General features: G+C 44.1%; 2 long non-coding RNA genes across 3 annotated transcripts in view; one reads left to right on the top strand and one right to left on the bottom strand.

Moving 5' to 3' along the window:
* The window catches only part of LOC140216728 (uncharacterized), a 32,279-nt gene extending 10,914 nt beyond the window's left edge, over positions 1 to 21,365 (top strand). Inside the window, exons 2-3 of the long non-coding RNA XR_011893397.1 lie at positions 6,865 to 7,245; positions 20,812 to 21,365. This is a non-coding gene — a long non-coding RNA (uncharacterized lncRNA). The remainder of the gene's footprint in view (positions 1 to 6,864; positions 7,246 to 20,811) is intronic.
* Positions 4,668 to 20,221, bottom strand: LOC129380608 (uncharacterized). 2 transcript variants are annotated; one of them, XR_011893396.1, is made up of 3 exons: positions 19,097 to 20,221; positions 17,796 to 17,879; positions 4,668 to 5,232 (listed from the first exon to the last, which is right to left on the bottom strand). It is a non-coding gene; the product is annotated as an uncharacterized lncRNA (long non-coding RNA). The 2 variants fall into 2 exon arrangements; XR_008608776.1 differs by lacking the exon at positions 4,668 to 5,232 and adding an exon at positions 17,074 to 17,261.
* Positions 21,366 to 22,275: the final 910 nt, after the last annotated feature.

The raw sequence follows: 22,275 nt of genomic DNA, 5'->3' as shown, positions 1-22,275 counted from the left end.
CTGACGGCGCTTAGTGAACTTTGTTGAGAGCTCACGTATGCTTTTATTTTTTTCTCGCAGCCGCAGCAATAACAAGTACATTCCGAGAAGGCAAGAGTAGAGAATAGTGCTTTTGTCAAGCCAACTGGCTAGCCCTAACATGTGCTATAACAAAAAACTAAAGCTATATTTATTACCCAAATTCGACGTTACCTCACAAAGCACCGCGTACGCTGAAATACGTAGTTGCTAAGCTTTGCCACTCTCCGCCTTAATTTTCTTTGCGGGCTACATTCTAGTCCTGTTCTATGTATTAAACACGCGAAAAATATTGTGTAAGACAACACGCCGTGCACCGTTTGCAATGTACTTGAGAAGAAAACCACTCACCTCTTACGATTTTCGAAAACAGAAACGGAGCAGTGCCGACATGGGTTGACTCGAAGAGCAGCCATTTTGATTATGGCATGGGGCATCAAAGCAGTACCGCAAACAGCGCGTCGCGCGTGGTATATGCATAAGGCAGCGTGCTTGAAAAGAAAAAAGAAACTCATATATTATTTTACATTTCTTGTGCAGTTACAATAATTTAAAGCGGTTAGTCTTTAGTTTTGACTCGATTTATAGGCTAGATATCAAGAAAATGCCTGTTTTTTTATTTTAACAGGTTTCTGTCATACAGCATTCACAGACAGACAGACAGACAGACAGACAGACAGACAGACAGACAGACAGACAGACAGACAGACAGACAGACAGACAGACAGACAGACAGACAGACAGACACAGACAGACAGACAGACAGACAGACAGACAGACAGACAGACAGACAGACAGACAGACACCCAGACAGACAGACAGAAAGACAGACAGAAAGACAGACACAGACAGACAGACAGACAGACAGACAGACAGACAGACAGACAGACAGAGAGACAGACAGACAGACAGACAGAAAGACAGACAGACAGACAGACAGACAGACAGACAGACAGAAAGACAGACAGACAGACAGACAGACAGACACAGACAGACAGACAGACAGACAGACAGACAGACAGACAGACAGACAGACAGACAGACAGACAGACAGACAGACATCTATAGCCTGGAAAATTGAGTATTAAGCTGTTCTAAAACCTGGAAGAAATGCGATGCTGCTTGCTTTCTGAAGAACAGTTCTAATATTATACCTGTTTTATATATATCTGTACAGTGATGTTGTGATGTAACATAAAACAAAAATAATTTTCTTTTACAATGTCCTAAATTACAAATTATTTCTTACAGCCACTGAGAGAAAAAGTGTTGGCCATTTTTATCAGCAGCTCATGAAAACTGTATAAAGTAAAAACTGAGACACACACGCGTGATACGTGTGACCTTTGTCCTTTTTCGCTGCAGTTTAACATCTTCACCTTTGAGCACACAGCCTAATTTTAGTTTTGACACCTACTGCATATTAACGTGATATTTCTCATTTTAGAATGAATATGGGACGCGCGATAGTAAAACTCAAATATGAGAGAAGTTCACATGAAAATGGAAGCTAGAGATTATAAACACTTGTCGAACAAGGAATGTCGGCTGCAGTGAACGTTTCTACAAAAAAAAAATATATCTTCGTGAGGGGGGCTACTGCCCTCATGAGGAGAAACGTCCTTTCAAAGCGTTGGCTTCAGTGATATTTCCTGCTTCGCCCGTTATTCATCACTATAGAAAATTGCCTTTGCCACGTCACACTTCTGTTCAGTGGAATAGAAAAAAAGTGAAGTAACAGAAAAATATAAACAGAAGACAGAACTTTTTCTGTGCCTTAAAATGAATAATTGTTTAACACATACATTTTCTGTGAAATACAAGTGAAGATATTATTAAAATAACAGAAACATTTTTAACACAAAACAGAACTTTCCCTGTAATAAAAACCAGATCAGTGTCTTTAAACACAAAATTTCTCTTAATATTAAACAGAAAGAACTTGTTAAATACCAGAAAAAGGAAAAATGGAGAGGAAAGACTTACAGAATCTTTCTGGCAAGGCAGCTGCCAGAAAAATTCTGTTTCTTTAAGGAAAGCTTTCTTACACTATTGTGTGTGGGTGTCATCGCACACGTGACAGAACTTCTAGCGGGGAGGAGATGACGCCAGGTTATGGGTGTATGAAACGAATGCATAAAATAAAAAGCAATAATTAATGAGGGCAAAATGAGAAATCCACCCAATCGTAGCAATTGCTACAGAGAAATATCAGATGGGTTCTCAAAAGAAAAACCTCACAGTTGAAGAAACATTAGTCTTGGTTCGGGACCCGAACCCGGGACCTCCTCCTCTGCGGGGCAGCAGCCTTAACATATGAGCTAACCGGACGTCCAGCAGATGGCAGGGCGAAGTCGAACTTATCGACATCTCGAAGCAAAGGCAAGAGTTTGACGAAATAGTTCTGCGGATATATATGTTACCTTACCTTTGCTGCCCACTCAGGCCACACAATGCACTACGGTGCCGATGCACGTAAGGGCTCAGGAACGCCGATGTGCGTGATCGAATGCTCGTGCCAGCAGTGAAATCTACAACGCTAACCTAGCACCGGTAGGGCAGTGTTAAAGCGATAGCTTTAACGGCCCCGTTGCGAACAAAATCCGGCGTTGACCGTGCGTTGACCGTGAGCAAAATTTTCTACCAACCACAGCACGGCCCTCGAGGCGCTTCTACCAATGACAGAGCAGTGCGCGGTCGGTGTTCGGTTCCTTGGAGTACCACGAGATGGTGCTTGCTTCCACGCATCCTAAGGTCCATAGACAAAAATATATGCAATGTAGCGACACTTGTTCTTTGCTCCATCGCCCTCACTCTCGCACTTCCTCTCTTTTCTACTTCATTCCAATCTGTGGCTGGTGTATTGCTTGCACATGATGTTCTAAGTGGCTAGTGGTGATGTTTAATATGTTGTACAAGGTTCAAAACTAGTGCGAATGTGTCAATGATCTGGCCGGATTTTTGCCTGAGGAAAAGGCGTAGTCGTAGGCAAGACATACGATGAAGTTGGAGAGTGTACCACGACAGCTGGCGTAAAAAGGCACACTGCACTGAAATAATCTACATGAGAAGCTCTTTGCCACCACGACGCTCGGCTGTGCTCCCTCAGGGGTTGCACAATCATGCTTTATTTCTTTCGTTTACATCACTATCTATCTTGCAGCTCTGTGGTAGCTCTGGAAGCCTCGGTCAATGAGGGAGGCGAATACACCAAAATCAAATAGTCCACGTTTTGTTGCCTGCTACCGACGCCTGTAGCTTCCTTGGTCCGCAGCGTCCGTCGTTGCTCAACACTGCAGAAATGTGGCGTGCAAGCAGAAATGCGAATACTATCCACCTTGCGCAAGCATCTGCGTTCACATACCTCCACAGCTATCACTCTGCTAAACGCCGCGTATGAGGCAAGCATTTTCTTTTCTTATAGCGAAATGCAGCCCGCGTAGAAGTCCCGAAACGGCAGTATCTTAGGGAAAGTTTTCCACAAGACTGTACACTCCCATCGAGCCCAGTGGCCGAATTGGCTGCAGGGCACCTAGCCGCCGACATTAATACCTGAGCTACACTTTAGATTTCGGTTTTGGGTTCGCGCGTTTTGAACGCTAGCTGGAAAGCATTACGACGGCTGCGCTGATCGGCACGGCATTTTTTTTATTCTACTGCTCACCCGCGCGCTGTTCTGGTTGAGAATTTCCTAATTATTAAGTAAAAAGGATTACCAACGATCTTCCCAAGCCTCTATAGAATATGTGCCATGTGCAATTTTACAAAGGTGAAAGACGCCTTATGAAATGAGGAAATGTTTATTTTACTCTATACAAATGCTTCTACCGGGCTTTTCGTGCATTCATTCAACGTTGTGGCACCAGATAAGCAGCAGTAGTTCACGTACGAAGCTCCACCGGTCGACGCCAGCTGAAAAAGTAAATTACAAGCATGTGTAATTTTGGTATTAACACATTATAGTAATAATGCGTCTAATGGCGAAACGTGTGAAAGTGGTGAATTGGCAGCATTACAAACAAAAGTGTGTCGCTTTTCCACAGATGGCGCAGAAAATACCCGACTGCATATGATACTATACATAAAATATGACGAAAACATCCGATTTTCAAGCGTTCGCAAATTCCCGCAGGTCTTATTTCCTGCACCTTTAGAGCGAGTGCACGTTTCCAAAACAACTTGGCTTCAACCGACGCCATAGTACGCTACGTATACACAGAGGTGGCCACAACGCAGGCTCTCAACCAGACCATGCTAGACGCTCGCAGAATTTCTTCTCGCACTCAACACAAATGCTTGGTTGCAAATCCTGTTTTCAGCAGTTCAGAAGAGAGAATTTTGAGTGAGAAGTCCCTGGGGTTTGAGCTCCTTGGCGTTACCTCTTGCGCGTTCTGCCGGCGCAAGCGACACACTCCCGTGTTATCACTCTTGGCAACCACTCGTCGCGCTTTCGACAAGCGTGAGTACCTAAAGGTATACGTTGTTGCGGGGCCATGAAAACCATCACGAACTTGTCCCACTAAGATTCAGCACACGCCGAACTTTGTCGCTGCGGCCGAGCTGTCTTTCACTGCGTAATGACAGGCGCGGCAAGCGTACCTCACAAGTTTCCCAAAAAGTAACAAAATAATTACAATAATGCTCGGGCTCAAAGAAAGCGTCACAAACTTGTCTCAGTAAGGATCTGTACACGAAAAACAAATATTGTCACCACGGTAGAGCTGCTTTTCCATGCGCCACGGCAGGTGTGGCGATTGCGTCTCAAAAGTATCCCAAAAAAGTAACGAAATCGATTGCAATAATACTTGGGGGTCAGAGAATGCGCCACGAACTTGTTACAGTAAGGTACTGTACACGCGAAACTAACTGCATCACACGGCCGAGCTGCTTTTCGCTAACTGCGTCACGACACGAGGCGCGGCATGCGCGACCATAAAATAACTACCGAAATTAGAATAACATGAAGCTCGCAGAAAGCGGCGCAAATGTTTGCCAGTACGAGTCATTAACTCAAATTAACTGCGCCAGGACGGCTGAGATGTTTTTCGCTAACTGCATCTAAAGTCTAAGTTCCGTGCCGTAAGCCTAATTGCTTGAAATGCGTCGCAGAGTGTCAGTCAAGATTTCTCACTTTGGCGTCGTCCAATAGTGCAGTAGTGGCGTGCCGAAGTGCAGAAAGAACGCACGAACACGTGGGGAGCCCAACAAACCAGCCTAAATCCAAGAAAAGAAAGAACATGTAGAAAGGTCGCCGAACAGGCCAACGCTCCCATGCGCAGCCGGCGTCGCTCGCTCTGGTGTCTGACGCATGGAGCGTGCATTTGACGTGCATTGACGCATTCTAGACCTTTAGCAAGATCTTCCATTAATTCGGCGAATTTTTGAAGTCGAAGTTTATTTGTGCCGGCGGAAGGACCTCATTTCTCAGAAATTGAAAGACTGCTTGTATTTCTCAGAAATGGAAAGAGAGCTTCTATTTCTCAGAAATCGAAAATCGCAGCGCTTACAATCAAATTTGTCTTTCGCAACTGGAACTGCTCTTTTAAATGCTGCTGCCGCAAACTTATAGCATCTCCAATTGCAAGGACCCATATCGATTGGCAGAGGGATATACATCGTCTTTTCTGTTTTCTATTTCTGGCGTCTGCCATTCTTTTCTAAAACCCACGCACCAAGTCGAGCTTTGAGAAGCATATGCTATGACAGACAAAAGGTGAAAAGGGTGCATTTACAGCAGCAGCACCTGCTATTTTCAGCGCTTCTCCACGTTTGGCGATGAATAGATCAATTACATCATACAGCTGACAAAAAACAACGATGCGGTCGTCTTGGCCGGATCACTCTTAGCAAAAGTGCCTACTTAGGAGCACAGTATGTTACTTCTTTAATTATTTACAAATGAAAATGGTACTGCACTCTTAATGGTACGCTGGACGCTAATGGCTTAATATGTTCACCTAGTCCGCGTCGTCTGCTGGGGGTCAAGTCGGTGTTTCCGACACCGCCATCGCGTAGCGTACAACAGCGAAGGACAAAATAATGATGGAGTGAACGATTAGGCTTTTAAAGCATTGCGCATCGTCAACGCATCATCAGCGCTAAGGCAGTGGTGCCACCTGCAGGGTTAAAATCCAACCCCTCTTATACCTCGTGATCATCTGTGTAGGCCTAACGGCGTCAAAACAGAACTGATTTTAACAGCAATGACGAAACATACCTAATATCCTGCCCTTAGCGTGGGGTGAGACTTACTAATGTCGTGGTAATGGGTGACCTTGGTTCTCTCACAGCCACCACAGGGGAGGAGGGAGGCGGGAGAAGGGGCGGGCTATCCATTTCGAGTGCTCCGCTCCAGCATATGAACAATCAGACGCCCCAAAGCTCTCGCACGACGCCATAGTAGTGCTAAATATATCAGTTGGTGACGTAGTAGTTCTGCGGAAACCCGCAAGGTGGAGAGAAGTAATGAATAAAGGGAAAATCTTTCGAGGAATCCGTATGGGTTTCCTTTGTAGCGATTGCTACGAACGGGTGGATGTCTGATTTTCCCTTTATTCATTACTTCTCTCCACCTTGCAGGTTTTCGCAGAACTACTACGTCAAAACACTTGTCATAGCTTCGTGTAGTCGACAAATTTGACTTCGCCCTGCCATCTGCTAGCCACCTGGTTAGCTCAGATAGTAGTGCGGCTGCCCCGGAAAGGCGGTGGTCCCGGATTCGAGCCCCGGACCAGGACGAATTTTTCTTCAACTATGAGGCTTTTCTTTCGAGGAACCCGTATGGGTTTCCTTTGTAGCAATTGCTACGAATGGGTGGATGTCTGATTTTCCCTTTATTCATATCAGTTGGTGTCCACCGACGCAAGCGCCTCGCGACTCTGTTGCACGACAGTATTCGCCTTTTGTATCGGCGCCTTCGCATCGGCGGTGAATATCCGACCACCACTGACGCCCAGTCATCCACCACGAACAGGGACAAAAGAGCCAAGGAAAACTACTCGAAAAAAAAATAAAAGAAATATGCTGCGCAAACGCAGTGCTTGGCACTTCAGCGTGTATTCTTTCAACATATGAAAAGCGGCTTTAAAGGTCACACTTCGACTCTCATTTTAAGTAGTCTTTTAACGCACAAGTGCAACAGAACAAACAGGACGTGGCAGGCGATTGCTTCCTTTGTGCCACGAGTGAAACGCTACATTCGACGGCCCGACGCTTCCATAAATTCCGGTAAGCCTTCTTGAAACCATAACGCTGAGTGGTCTGGTCGAATTTAACGCTAGCTATTTTAGAAGCTATATTGAGAGATGCGTGCGTACGCCGTTCGCTCAAAACTCGATAAGGTGAAAGATATGCACGTCGTGCCTTATAGTATGACCTAATCGGCACGTCGCTGCTTACTCTATTCGCATCCCACAGTTAGTTCAACTTGAGGTTTCTTTTATTGTTTCATTTTTTGTGGTTCTTGTGTACAATGTAGATGTAACACTTTCTCTTGTGAGTAATGTTATGTGTTTTCATGAGGTAATATTAATCATAAAGATAATGATATTTATTGCCTGGTTTATGCATAACCATACGGGCCTGCCAACGCCAACAAAGTGTCTTGCGTGACTAGGCCTAGCAGCAACCGCGACAGGAAAAAGCACTTCAGGTTAAAAGCAATTCATAGTAATATGTATAAACACCGTTTAAAGAACCTTGCACTGTTAGGGACTGCCTGAAATAGATGAATATGAAAAACAATATTCAGATTTACAAAATCTGCCCAGCATCTTTTAGGCTGCACATTGAATTTACAATGAAAACCTCTTCTGGAAGCACGTTGTACATTCTGTATACGTAACACATCTTCTAGTCGTAGTAAACCGGGGTACTACGCAGCGAGATAGCTTACACAGTGCTAGAAGAGCTACATAATTGTGCGTAAAATTACCACTTCAAAAACTACGTATTACGACTGTTTCCAAAAACAAAGCATTAACAGTGTGAAGTCATCAGCACCGAATCCAGCTCATGCAGCTAGTGGTAGTAATATTGTACTCAATGCACTTCGATATAATTATGTGATTAGCTATTTGTTGGAACATCACGACCATTCAGGAGCTATCTGCCCATCTACCTAGTCATTTTCCCGCCAAACTGGATCAGTGGATCAATGGTCAGCACTGAGATGCTGCATTGGGATGCTGTGCTCAGGGAACATGGTTCAAAATTGACCGTCGGACCAACTTGTGTAATTGGGTACGTGCAACCGGGTATGTGAAGCTCTGCAATGAAAAAGAAATAATAGAAAAAATTATCCGGTGCTACGCGGAACTATATGTACTCGGCGCTACACATGTACTGGACGATCTTGTCAGCACATATATTCACACGCTCGAAGCGATGAACTCCAAGATTAGCAAGTTTATTAGCTGCACAAATGGGGCTGTACGCAAGTTGTTCGGATCATTTTGGCGGCAAAAACGGCCACAGGAGGGAGCCAAGACTTTCAAGTTCGCGCCACACTACCCGCGTCAGGTCATCGGATGATGGCGGTCGCTGCATTCCTAGCCTGTCGTCACAAGAGGATGACGCAGCTGCGTAAAGCATACGTACGAAGGGCGTTGCAGTGCGGCGACTCTTGGACTGCTCAAAGCGTTGACACTCTTTTATGACGTCCTGTACTGTTTCACAATTTTTGCACATGACGAGGTTGAAAGCATCGCCCGCCTGCCCTTCAGTGGGCGCCCAGCCTTGCCTGACTCGCCCATATTGCTGTCGGCCTTACGGCACAGAGCCAGCACGTTCTGTATGTAAGAGACGTACGATTCTGCGGACGTTTGGGCACGGGTAGCTAGTTCTTTCTTAGCCGTGCTCTTCCAGCCGGCGGGACCCCCGAACAAGTTCGTCTGCTTCTGTTTGCACGTCCCAGTTGTTAAGCTCTTCCTCGTGGTTCTCATACCAAACCTTCGCCGTGCCTTGTAGGTAGAAGACGAAGTTAGCGAACATAACCTTCGCATCCCGTTTGTTGTGTGCACTCACCGCTCATACGTGGCGATCCAGTCTCCACCGTCGAGGTTGTCGGTGCCGCAAAAAGTTCCTGGGTCCCGCGGGCGAGCCAACACAACCGTCTGGATTGCAGGTGTTCATGTGGGCCGCGCCATTTTGAGTCCTGTTTCGTCCGTGATGTTTTACAGCCCGAGGTGACGACCACTGCGGAGCTGCGTTGTTTCTCTTGTGTACCCCGCACCTCCACCAATTTGTTACGTTGCAGAAGCCACATATAAACATGTATTTACAATATTTACAAGAGAGGCAACGATGCTCAAATAAGATGTCTGTCGAGAGCGATTCCACCTCCACACCTCAAATCGTCTTTTTCGGTCTGGCGCCGCTCTTGGTTGCGCAGTAACATTATGTTTACATGTACGACAACTGGGGAGGCCCCCGGAACTGGTTGCTTGTTTCATCTTTGTCCTTAGTTTGTGATGTACGAAAATGTCCTTGAAGTTAGTGTTGCGTCTGTAGGTTACTGTGGGCGTGTCAGGAAATATCTTATTAAGTTTCTGGTTGCTGATGAGAATTGGATAGCATCTTCTGAGGATGTTGTTCACGTTTCGGATTACGTTTGAGAATTTAGTAGTAAGAAAAGGCTTGTTCTTGTGGTCCTAGGTCAGGGTTTGAAGACCTCGGCTTGGTCAAGTTTCGTTACATCGGTGTAGGTGTGTTGAAGGGCAGTGTTCGAGAGGTTAGTGTTTAATAGGGTTTGAATTTGAATCTGAATTTTATTTGCCAAAAAAGGATCGAAAATGATGAAAATACACAAAACACATCTGGATCCTTAGCATCAAGCTAGTTTGGATCAAGCTAGTTTGAATTTTCTGGCAGCTGCCTTGCCAGAAGAATTCTGTAAAGCTCGGTTCTCTAATTTTCCTTTTTCTGTTATTTACCAAGTTCTTTCTGTTTTACATAAAGAGGAATTTTGTGTTTAAAGACAGTTATATGTTCTGTATTACAGGAAAAGCTTTGTTTTCTGTTTATTAAAAAGTTAATAATTTTTTATTTATATTTTCAGTCTTATTTTACAGAAGATGTATGTTTATAATAATTATCCATTTTGAGGCATAGAAAAGGTTCTGTTTTCTTTTTATATTCTTCTGCTACTTCACATCTTTTTTCTGTTCCACTGTACAGAAGTGCGATGTCTAAAGACAATTTTTTATCGTGATTAATAGCGGGTGAACCAGGAATGTCGCTTCAGCCAACACTGTGAAAGGGCGTTTCTCTTCGTGATGGCAGCTGCCGTCTTCACGAAGAGAATTCTTTTTTTTTTGTAGTAACGTTGACTGCAGCTGTTATTCCTTGTTCCCTTGTTCGACCACTTTTTATCACTTATAGCCTCTGTCTTCATGTGAAATTTTCTCATGCTTGAGTTTTACTATCGGGCGTCACATAATGAATATAAAATCTAAAAAAAATGTAAATATGCAGCTGTTCTCAAAACGGAAATTAGGCTCTGCTCAAAGCTCAAAATGTTCAACTGCAGCGCAACAAGGCAAAGGCCCCACGTAGCCCTCGTGTGTGTCTCCGCTCTTACTTTACTCAGTTTTCTTGAGCTGTTGTTAAATGTAGTCAACACCTTTTCTCTCAGTGGCTGTAAGATATAAGTTGTAATTTAGGATATTGTAGAATAAAATGAATTTTCGTTTTATTTTACATCAAAACATTTCTGGACAGATAAATATGAAAACAGGTATATAAATGGAACTGTTTACGCGCACTGGGTTTAGAAAACGAGCAGCATCGCTTTTCCTCCAAATGTTATAACAGCTTAAAAGTCAATCTCCCACGTTATAGATGACCTTTCATGGATCGCACGCGTACGTAGAGAAGGAAAAGGTGGAAAAAGTTCATGAACTTTCAAAGCAAGGCAAGCGAAATAAATAAACACGCACATCTTTCTGTATAATGGACACTACTGGCGCAGTTACGGAACTCCCCCGACCATGTCAGTAAATTTGTTTTGAATTTGTGACGGGACGTTTTCAAGCACAAATTTGCGACACAAAATAGCGTCAAGATGGGTGTGCAGTGTGTATGAGGCATCATGGTAGGTTTGCGTTATGCTACGGTCACCAGATATTGTGAAGTGCACATTCAAGAGGTGTGAGTATCTTGAAAATGCAGATACAATCGAACACTTTTTTGATGTAAATAGCAATTCTTGTGTAAAGTGAGATATTGGCCTAACCATCGCAACTGAGTCGAAAAATACCAGTGTTCTCACCTGAAAACTGTTTCATTCTAACGCTTGATTTTTTTTTCTATGAATGAATTCTGGGGTGTTACGTGCCAAAACCACGATTATGAGGCACGTCATAGTGGAAGACTCCGGATTAATTTTGATCAGCAGGGGATCTTTAACGCGCCCTAATGTACGGGACAGAGGCGTTTTTGCATTTCGGTCTCATGAAGATGTGAGCTCCGCGGCCGGGATTCAATCCCGCGACGTCGTGCTTAGCAGCGCAACGCTACATCCGCTTAGCCACTGCGACAGGTGTATTTTTTTCTCGATAAACCAAGGAACCAGCTATTTCATGGAGTCATGCGTGGCAAAGAGCACGTGGCAGCACTAACACCGTGGTAAATTATGCTAGAACGAAGAACCAGGGTACAGTTTGTTTCGTACAAAAAGAGAAAAGTGTTTTACTGTACAGCAAGAAAAACTGACAGCTAAATTGGCCACATGAAAACAAGACAGAAACAGCGAACTTAATTCGAAGTAATTCAGATGCAAGAGAATCAGCTTACATATCAAACCATATTGGTGCTAAAAAAAAAAAAAAAAAACTCAAGGTGGCCTCTGAATTACGTTGATTAAGACTTTTGCATTTAAACTCAATCATGAAGACACCTTATTATTGAGAAAACGTTTGGTGCAAGGCCGTGTTGCTCGCTTGGGTGCTGGACTTTGGCTCTTTGGGTGTCATGCTGCGACTGACATGAAAACAATCGTGGTGCTTTATTATATACATATGGCAGTAGCATGATTGTACAGAACTCAGTGAAGCACAATAAATTTTTTTTGGGAAGAGTGGTCAATAAAGCCCTGCAGTCTGTGCGTATGTGAGTACCGTGTGGGAGGCCACTTCCAAATTATGTTTATTCCAGCCAGACGACTATATCGTTTCAGGGAACTGACAGAATATTAGTACGACGCCAGTCAGTGGCACCGTATACACTTTGAAACAAAAACCACTGACCATTGCACATATTGTACGCGCCCTCCACTCCCCACGCACACAACACGCATGCACACAACACGTACAAAACACCAAAACACACACAACGCGTAAGCAGAACACACATGCACCTGCACACGCACACACAACGCACGCACAACTACATGTTGGTGGTCGCTGTTTGTTTCAAAAATGTGAGAGACTATACAGAACATTGCACTGACGAGGCTCATCTTATTATTGGCAATATGCACTAAGCTAGCGGATGTGTGAACCTCAGGTTAAATAGGGTGTCTGTGGTTTCCTTTTTTAAGTACAGTCAAACATGCAAAAGACGACAGATTCAGAATGACTATTGCTTATTTTTAAAGGAACAAGTGACAATGATGACAAAGAGAGAGAAAGTTCTCAGGTTGGTCGCCACCGCTTCAGCTACAAGTGTAATTACCACGGTATCGCTACCACGGTATATTAACATACCGTATGTGCAAATTTGGTTCACAATTTTGTTATAACATGCAGCCAGTTAGACCACGAAATCAAAAACGATTGTGGACATTCTCTCATGAGTTCCTCTTATATATCTCTTCTAAACTCATGTAATGTCTCAAGGGGAACTGTAAACTAATGTAACTAATGTAAACTCATGTAATGCCCTCATGTAATGTCTCAACAGAGACTTTTGAGGGAAAAAAAAACTAATCATACTATTAACTTGAGGGCACATGTTGAAATTACTTCTTGGCCTCAATTTCGGGATCTGTACATATGCTTCAAATACAATACTTATGAAGTAATTCAGTAAATCGCTTTGACTATCAACCTGGACATTGCAATCTGTCGCTCAAGTAAAGTCCTCTCCTTTATGTAATCCATATCAATAGGCCGGATTGTGCTATATGCTCCATGCGCTTTTTTATTTTTTGAACTAAAGGAACGTGGCACTTTCGCCAGAAAGGTGGAGCATCGATTCCGATAGAAACATAGTAGACAGCTATACGAAGTAAGGATACTAGTTTTATCGGCAGTATAAACTTGGAAACATTCGCTTACTAACTGAATTAACAAGTATGGTGTCAGCGCGTACAAGCAAACATGAACACATCACACTCGATGAACGTGGACACCCGCTGGCACAACGCTGTTATCAGCAAGCGCAGCAGCTGCGGCGAGCGAAGTGACCTTCGTGTGATCTAGCGCTTCAACGCAACAACGGCGAGAACACAGCGCGCACAAAAGCACGTGCCGTCTGCAGATCAATTTCAATATACGACGCGTGGCGGCGCGCGCAGAATACGCACTTGTTCGTGGAGTCGAATTCCCTCCCGCGCGGCTTCCGTCAGTTCCCCTTGCGCCTGGTCGCGAAATGCGCAGTCAAACAAATTACACGTCAGCTATTTTCGTAAAAATGTCTAGCAGAATGGCACAATGTAGAAAATCGTCCTGATAATTTAAAGCGGTAGACATATTACGTTAACTGTATAGTATTAGTTACGTGAAACAATGACACATGTTGCTTTACTACTTTTATTTACTAAATGTATTGCTGCAGTTCAGTTTATGCAAATTTTGACCATTTGTTTCTCATTTTTACGGTCTACCATCCATACATTTTGTTATTCTTTGTCAGAGTCAGGAAGTGAGGCTAGCAGACAACACGCGAGCAATTCTTCGTGGCCACGAGCGTGACGGCAGCATATCTTCGTGGCTCGGGTACTAGCGCCTTCCACGCTGTGCTTTTAAAACGAACAGAGAGTACATAAAGCTACGCCGTCCAGTGTTCCCGCTAACTGTTTTCAAAATGTAGAGACTTAGTGATCAGGCAAAATCATTCCCTACGGCAACGCACTAAAACACTCGAAGCGCAGCTAATGAAGCAACAAAATCAACGCCGGATACCATGTGCCCTCACATGCAGCGCGTTCATATGTCAGCATCAAAACAAATAAAATATTACACAACATAAAAAAAAGTCACACTTTGCATTTTGCAGTCACTACAGTAAACGAAACCCTTGATCGTAGCTAGGTGCTGACGGCGCTTAGTGAACTTTGTTGAGAGCTCACGCATGCTTTTATTTTTTTCTCGCAGCCGCAGCAATAACAAGTACATTCCGAGAAGGCAAGAGTAGAGAATAGTGCTTTTGTCAAGCCAATTGGCTAGCCCTAACGTGTGCTATAACAAAACACTAAAGCTATATTTATTACCCAAATTCGACGTTACCTCACAAAGCACCGCGTACGCTGAAATACGTAGTTGCTAAGCTTTGTCACTCTCCGCCTTAATTTTCTTTGCGGGCTACATTCTAGTCCTGTTCTATGTATTAAACACGCGGAAAATATTCTGTAAAAGAACACGTCGTGCACCGTTTGCTGTGTACTTAAGAAAACCACTCACCTCTTACGATTTTCGAAAACAGAAACGGAGCAGTGCCGACATGGGTTGACTCGAAGAGCAGCCATTTTGATTATGGCATGGGGCATCAAAGCAGTACCGCAAACAGCGCGTCGCGCGTGGTATATGCATAAGGTGGCGTGCTTGAAAAGAAAAAAAAAACTCATATATTATTTAACATTTCTTGTGCAGTTACAATAATTTAAAGCGGTTAGTTTTTAGTTTTGACTCGATTTATAGGCTAGATATCAAGAATAGAAAATGCCTGTTTTTTTATTTTAACAGGTTTCTGTCATACAGCATTCACAGACAGACAGACAGACAGACAGACAGACAGACAGACAGACAGACAGACAGACAGACAGACAGACAGACAGACAGACAGACAGACATGTATAGCCTGGAAAATTGAGTTTTAAGCTGTTCTAAAACCTGGAAGAAATGCGATGCTGCTTGCTTTCTGAACAACAGTTCTAATATTACACCTGTTTTCATATATATATGTACAGTGATGTTTTCATGTAAAATAAAACAAAAATTAATTTTCTTTTACAATGTCCTAAATTACAAATTATTTCTTACAGCCACTGAGAGAAAAAGTGTTGGCCATTTTTATCAGCAGCTCATGAAAACTGTATAAAGTAAAAACTGAGACACACACGCGTGATACGTGTGACCTTTGTCCTTTTTCGCTGCAGTTTAACATCTTCACCTTTGAGCACACAGCCTAATTTTAGTTTTGACACCTACTGCATATTAACGTGATATTTCTCATTTTAGAATGAATATGGGACGCGCGATAGTAAAACTCAAATATGAGAGAAGTTCACATGAAAATGGAAGCTAGAAATTACAAACACTTGTCGAACAAGGAATGTCGGCTGCAGTGAACGTTTCTACAAACAAAAATATATCTTCGTGAGGGGGGCTACTGCCCTCATGAGGAGAAACGTCCTTTCAAAGCGTTGGCTTCAGTGATATTTCCTGCTTCGCCCGTTATTCATCACTATAGAAAATTGCCTTTGCCACGTCACACTTCTGTTCAGTGGAATAGAAAAAAAGTGAAGTAACAGAAAAATATAAACAGAAGACAGAACTTTTTCTGTGCCTTAAAATGAATAATTGTTTAACACATACATTTTCTGTGAAATACAACTGAAGATATTATTAAAAAAACAGAAATATTTTTAACACAAAACAGAACTTTCCCTGTAATAAAAACCAGATCAGTGTCTTTAAACACAAAATTTCTCTTAATGTTAAACAGAAAGAACTTGTTAAATACCAGAAAAAGGAAAAATGGAGAAGAAAGCCTTACAGAATCTCTCTGGCAAGGCAGCTGCCAGAAAAATTCTGTTTCTTTAAGGAAAGCTTTCTTACACTATTGTGTGTGGGTGTCATCGCACACGTGACAGAGCTTCTAGTGGGGAGGAGATGACGCCAGGTTATGGGTGTATGAAACGAATGCATAAAATAAAAAGCAATAATTAATGAGGGCAAAATGAGAAATCCACCCAATCGTAGCAATTGCTACAGAGAAAAATCAGATGGGTTCTCAAAAGAAAAACCTCACACTTGAAGAAACATTAGTCTTGGTTCGGGACCCGAACCCGGGACCACCTTCTCTGCGGGGCAGCAGCCTTAACATATGAGCTAACCGGACGTCCAGCAGATGGCAGGGCGAAGTCGAACTTATCGACATCTCGAAGCAAAGGCAAGAGTTTGACGAAATAGTTCTGCAGATATATATGTTACCTTACGTTTGCTGCCCGCTCAGGCCCCAGCATGCACTACGGTGCCGATGCACGTAAGGGCTCAGGAACGCCGATGTGCGTTATCGAATGCTCGTGCCAGCAGTGAAATCTACAACGCTAACCTAGCACCGGTAGGGCAGTGTTAAAGCGATAGCTTTAACGGCCCCGTTGCGAACAAAATCCGGCGTTGACCGTGTGTTGACCATGAGCAAAATTTTCTACCAACCACAGCACGGCCCTCGAGGCGCTTCTACCAATGACAGAGCAGTGCGCGGTCGGTGTTCGGTTCCTTGGAGTACCACGAGATGGTGCTTGCCTCCGCGCATCCTAAGGTCCATAGACAAAAATATATGCAATGTAGCGACACTTGTTCTTTGCTCCATCGCCCTCACTCCCGCACTTCCTCTCTTTTCTACTTCATTCCAATGTGTGGCTGGTGTATTGGTTGCACATTATGTTCTAAGTGGCTAGTGGTGATGTTTAATATGTTGTACAAGGTTCAAAACTAGTGCGAATGTGTCAATGATCTGGCCGGATTTTTGCCTTAGGAAAAGGCGTAGTCGTAGGCAAGACATACGATGAAGTTTGAGAGTGTACCACGACAGCTGGCGTAAAAAGGCACACTGCACTGAAATAATCTACATGAGAAGCTCTTTGCCACCACGACGCTTGGCTGTGCTCCCTCAGGGGTTGCAGAATCATGCTTTATTTCTTTCCTTTACATCACTATCTATCTTGCAGCTCTGTCGTAGCTCTGGGAGCCTCGGACAATGAGGGAGGCGAATACACCAAAATGAAATAGTCCGCGTTTTGTTGCCTGCTACCGACGCCTGTAGCTTCCTTGGTCCGCAGCGTCCGTCGTTGCTCAACACTGCAGAAATGTGGCGTGCAAGCAGAAATGCGAATACTATCCACCTTGCGCAAGCATCTGCGTTCACATACCTCCACAGCTATCACTCTGCTAAACGCCGCGTATGAGGCAAGCATTTTCTTTTCTTATAGCGAAATGCAGCCCGCGTAGAAGCCCCGAAACGGCAGTATCTTAGGGAAAGTTTTCCACAAGACTGTACACTGCCATCGAGCCCAGTGGCCGAATTGGCTGCAGGGCACCTAGCCGCCGACATTAATACCTGAGCTACACTTTAGAATTCGGTTTTGGGTGCGCGTGTTTTGAACGCTAGCTGGAACGCATTACGACGGCTGCACTGATCGGCACGGCATTCTTTTATTCTACTGCTCACCCGCGCGCTGTTCTGGTTGAGAATTTCCTAATTATTAAGTAAAAAGGATTACCAACGATCTTCCCAAGCCTCTATAGAATATTTGCCACGTGCAATTTTAGAAAGGTGCAAGACGCCTTATGAAATGAGGAAATGTTTATTTTACTCTATACAAATGCTCCTACCGGGCTTTTTGTGCATTCATTCAACGTTGTGGCACCAGATAAGCAGCAGTAGTTCCCGTACAAAGCTCCACCGGACGGCGCCAGCTGAAAAAGTAAATTACAAGCATGTGTAATTTTGGTATTAACACTTTATAGTAATAATGCGTGTAATGGCGAAACGTGCGAAAGTGGTGAATTGGCAGCATTACAAACAATAGTGTGTCGCTTTTCCATAGATGGCGTAGAAAATACCCGACTGCATATCATACTATACATAAAATATGACGAAAACATCCGATTTTCAAGCGTTCGCAAATTCCCGCAGGTCTTATTTCCTGCACCTTTAGAGCGACTGCACGTTTCCAAAACTTGGCTTCAACCGACGCCATAGTACGCTACGTATACACAGAGGTGGCCACAACGCAGGCTCTCAACCAGACCATGCTAGACGATCGCAGAATTTCTTCTCGCACTCAACACAAATGCTTGGTTGCAAATCCTGTTTTCAGCAGTTCAGAAGAGAGAATTTTGAGTGAGAAGTTCCTGGGGTTTGAGCTCGTTGGCGTTACCTCTTGGGCGTTCTGCCGGCGCAAGCGACACACTCCCGTGTTATCACTCTTGGCAACCACTCGTCGCGCTTTCGACAAGCGAGAGTACCTAAAGGTATACGTTGTTGCGGGGCCATAAAAACCATCACGAACTTGTCCCACTAAGATTCAGCACACGCCGAACTTTGTCGCTGCGGCCGAGCTGCCTTTCGCTGCGTAATGACAGGCGCGGCGAGCGTACCTCACAAGTATCCCAAAAAGTAACAAAATTAATTACAATAATGCTCCGGCTCAAAGAAAGCGTCACAAACTTGTCTCAGTAAGGATCTGTACACGCCAAACAAATATTGTCACCACGGTAGAGCTGCTTTTCCATGCGCCACGGCAGGTGTGGCGATTTCGTCTCAAAAGTATCCTAAAAAATTAACGAAATCGATTGCAATAATACTTGGGGGTCAGAGAATGCGCCACGATCTTGTTAGAGTAAGGTACTGTACACGCGAAACTAACTGCATCCCACGGCCGAGCTGCTTTTCGCTAACAGCGTCACAACACGAGGCGCGGCATGCGCGCCCATAATCTAACTACCGAAATTAGAATAATATGGAGCTCGCAGAAAGCGGCGCAAATTTTTGACAGTACGAGTCATTAACTCAAATTAACGGCGCCAGGACGGCTGAGATGTTTTTCGCTAACTGCATCTAAAGTCTACGTTCCGTGCCGTAAGCCTAATTGCTTGAAATGCGTCGCAGAGTGTCAGTCAAGATTTCTCACCTTGGCGTCGTCCAATAGTGCAGTAGTGCCGTGCCGAAGTGCAGAAAGAACGCACGAACACGTGGGGAGCCCAACAAACCAGCCTAAATCCAAGAAAAGAAAGAACATGTAGAAAGGTCGCCGAACAGGCCAACGCTCCCATGCGCAGCCGGCGTCGCTCGCTCCGGTGTCTGACGCATGGCGCGTGCATTTGACGTGCATTGAGACATTCTAGACCTTTAGCAAGATCTTCCAATAATTCGGCGAATTTTCGAAGTCGAAGTTTATTTGTGCCGGCGGAAGGACCTTATCTCTCAGAAATTGAAAGACTGCTTGTATTTCTCAGAAATGGAAAGAGAGCTTCTATTTCTCAGAAATCGAAAATCGCAGCGCTTACAATCAAATTTGTCTTTCGCAACTGGAACTGCTCTTTTAAATGCTGCTGCCGCGAACTCATAGCATCTCCAATTGCAAGGACCCATATCGATTGGCAGAGGGATATACATCGTCTTTTCTGTTTTCTATTTCTGGCTTCTGCCAGTCTCTTCTAAAACCCACGCACCAAGTCGAGCTTTGAGAAGCATATGCTACGACAGACAAAAGGTGAAAAGGGTGCATTTACAGCAGCAGCACCTGCTATTTTCAGCGCTTCTCCACGTTTGGCGATGAATAGATCAATTACATCATACAGCTGACAAAAAACAACGATGCGGTCGTCTTGGCCGGATCACTCTTAGCAAAAGTGCCTACTTAGGAGCACAGTATGTTACTTCTTTAATTATTTACAAATGAAAATGGTACTGCACTTTTAATGGTACGCTGGACGCTAATGGCTTAATATGTTCACCTAGTCCGCGTCATCTGCTGGGGGTCAAGTCGGTGTTTCCGACACCGCCATCGCGTAGCGTACAAGAGCGAAGGACAAAATAATGATGGAGTGAACGATTAGGCTTTTAAAGCATTGCGCATCGTCAACGCATCATCAGCGCTAAGGCAGTGGTGCCACCTACAGCGTTAAAATCAAACCCCTCTTATACCTCGTGATCATCTGTGTAGGCCTAACGGCGTCGAAAGAGAGCTGATTTTAACAGCAATGACGAAACATACCTAATATCCTGCCCTTAGCGTGGGGTGAAACTTACTAATGTCGTGGTAATGGGTGACCTTGGTTCTCTCACAGCCACCACAGGGGAGGAGGGAGGCGGGAGAAGGGGCTGGCTATCCATTTCGAGTGCTCCGCTCCAGCATATGAACAATCAGACGCCCCAAAGCTCTCGCACGACGCCATAGTAGTGCTAAATATATCAGTTGGTGACGTAGTAGTTCTGCGGAAACCCGCAAGGTGGAGAGAAGTAATGAATAAAGGGAAAATCTTTCGAGGAACCCGTATGGGTTTCCTTTGTAGCAATTGCCACGAACGGGTGGATGTCTGATTTTCCCTTTATTCATTACTTCTCTCCACCTTGCAGGTTTTCGCAGAACTACTACGTCAAAACACTTGTCATAGCTTCGTGTAGTCGACAAATTTGACTTCGCCCTGCCATCTGCTAGCCACCTGGTTAGCTCAGATAGTAGTGCGGCTGCCCCGGAAAGGCGGTGGTCCCGGATTCGAGTCCCGGACCAGGACGAATTTTTCTTCAGCTATGAGGCTTTTCTTTCGAGGAACCCGTATGGGTTTCCTTTGTAGCAATTGCTACGAACGGGTGGATGTCTGATTTTCCCTTTATTCATATCAGTTGGTGTCCACCGACGCAAGCGCCTCGCGACTCTGTTGCACGACAGCATTCGCCTTTTGTATCGGCGCCTTCGCATCGGCGGTGAATATCCGACCATCACCGACGCCCAGTCATCCACCCCGAACAGGGACAAAAGAGCGAAGGAAAACTGCTCGAAAAAAAAAAATAAAAGAAATATGCTGCGCAAACGCAGTGCTTGGCACTTCAGCGTGTATTCTTTCAACATATGAAAAGCTGCTTTAAAGGTCACACTTCGACTCTCATTTTAAGTAGTCTTTTAACGCACAAGTGCAACAGAACAAACAGGACAGGGCAGGCGATTGCTTCCTTTGTGCCACGAGTAAAACGCTACATTCGACGGCCCGACGCTTCCAGAAATTCCGGTAAGCCTTCTTGAAACCATAACGCTGAGTGGTCTGGTCGAATTTAACGCTAAATATTTTAGAAGCTATATTGAGAGACGCATGCGTACGCCGTTTACTCAAAACTCGATAAGGTGAAAGACATGCACGTCGTACCTTATAGTATGAGTTAATCGGTACGTTGCTGCTTACTCATTCCCATCCCACACTTAGTTCAACTTAAGGTTTCTTTTATTGTTTGATTTTTTGTGGTTCTTGTGTACAATGTAGCTGTAACACTTTCTCTTGTGAGTAATGTTATGTGTTTTCATGAGGTAATATTAATCATAAAGATAATGATATTTATTGCCTGGTTAATGCATAACCATACGGGCCTGCCAACGCCAACAAGGTGTCTTGCGTGACTAGGCCTAGCAGCAACCGCGACAGGAAAAAGCACTTCAGGTTAAAGGAAATTCGTAGTAATAAGTAGAAACGCCGTTTAAAGAACCTTGCACTGCAATGGACTGCCTGAAATAGAGGAATATGAAAAACAATATTATTCAGATTTACAAAATCTGCCCAGCATCCTTTAGGCTGCACATTGAATTTACCATGAAAACCTCTTTTAGAAGCTCGCTGTACATTCTGTATACGTAACACATCTTCTAGTCGTAGTAAACCGGGGTACTACGCAGGGAGATAGCTTACATAGTGCTAGAAGAGCTACATAATTCTGCGTAAAATTACCAATTCAAAAACTACGTATTACGACTGTTTCCAAAAACAAAGCCTTAACAGTGTGAAGTCCTCAGCACCGAATCCAGCTCATACAGCTAGTGGTAGTAATATTGTACTCAATGCACTTCGATATAGTTGCGTGATTAGCTATTTGTTGGAACATCACGACCATTCAGGAGCGATCTGCTCATCTACCTAGTCCTTTTCCCGCCAAACTGGATCAGTGGATCAATGGTCAGCACTAAGTAGAGCATTGGGATGCTGTGCTCAGGGAACAGGGTTCAAAATTGACCGTCGGACCAACTTGTGTAATTGGGTACGTGCAACCGGGTATGTGCAGCTCTGCAATGAAAAAGAAATAATAAAAAAAATTATCCGCTGC

Source organism: Dermacentor andersoni, chromosome 3 (genome assembly GCF_023375885.2).
Source record: "Dermacentor andersoni chromosome 3, qqDerAnde1_hic_scaffold, whole genome shotgun sequence".
NCBI classification, from domain to species: domain Eukaryota; kingdom Metazoa; phylum Arthropoda; class Arachnida; order Ixodida; family Ixodidae; genus Dermacentor; species Dermacentor andersoni.
Note: the sequence above shows the minus strand (reverse complement) of the source record. Positions and strands in the feature narration are given on the sequence as shown.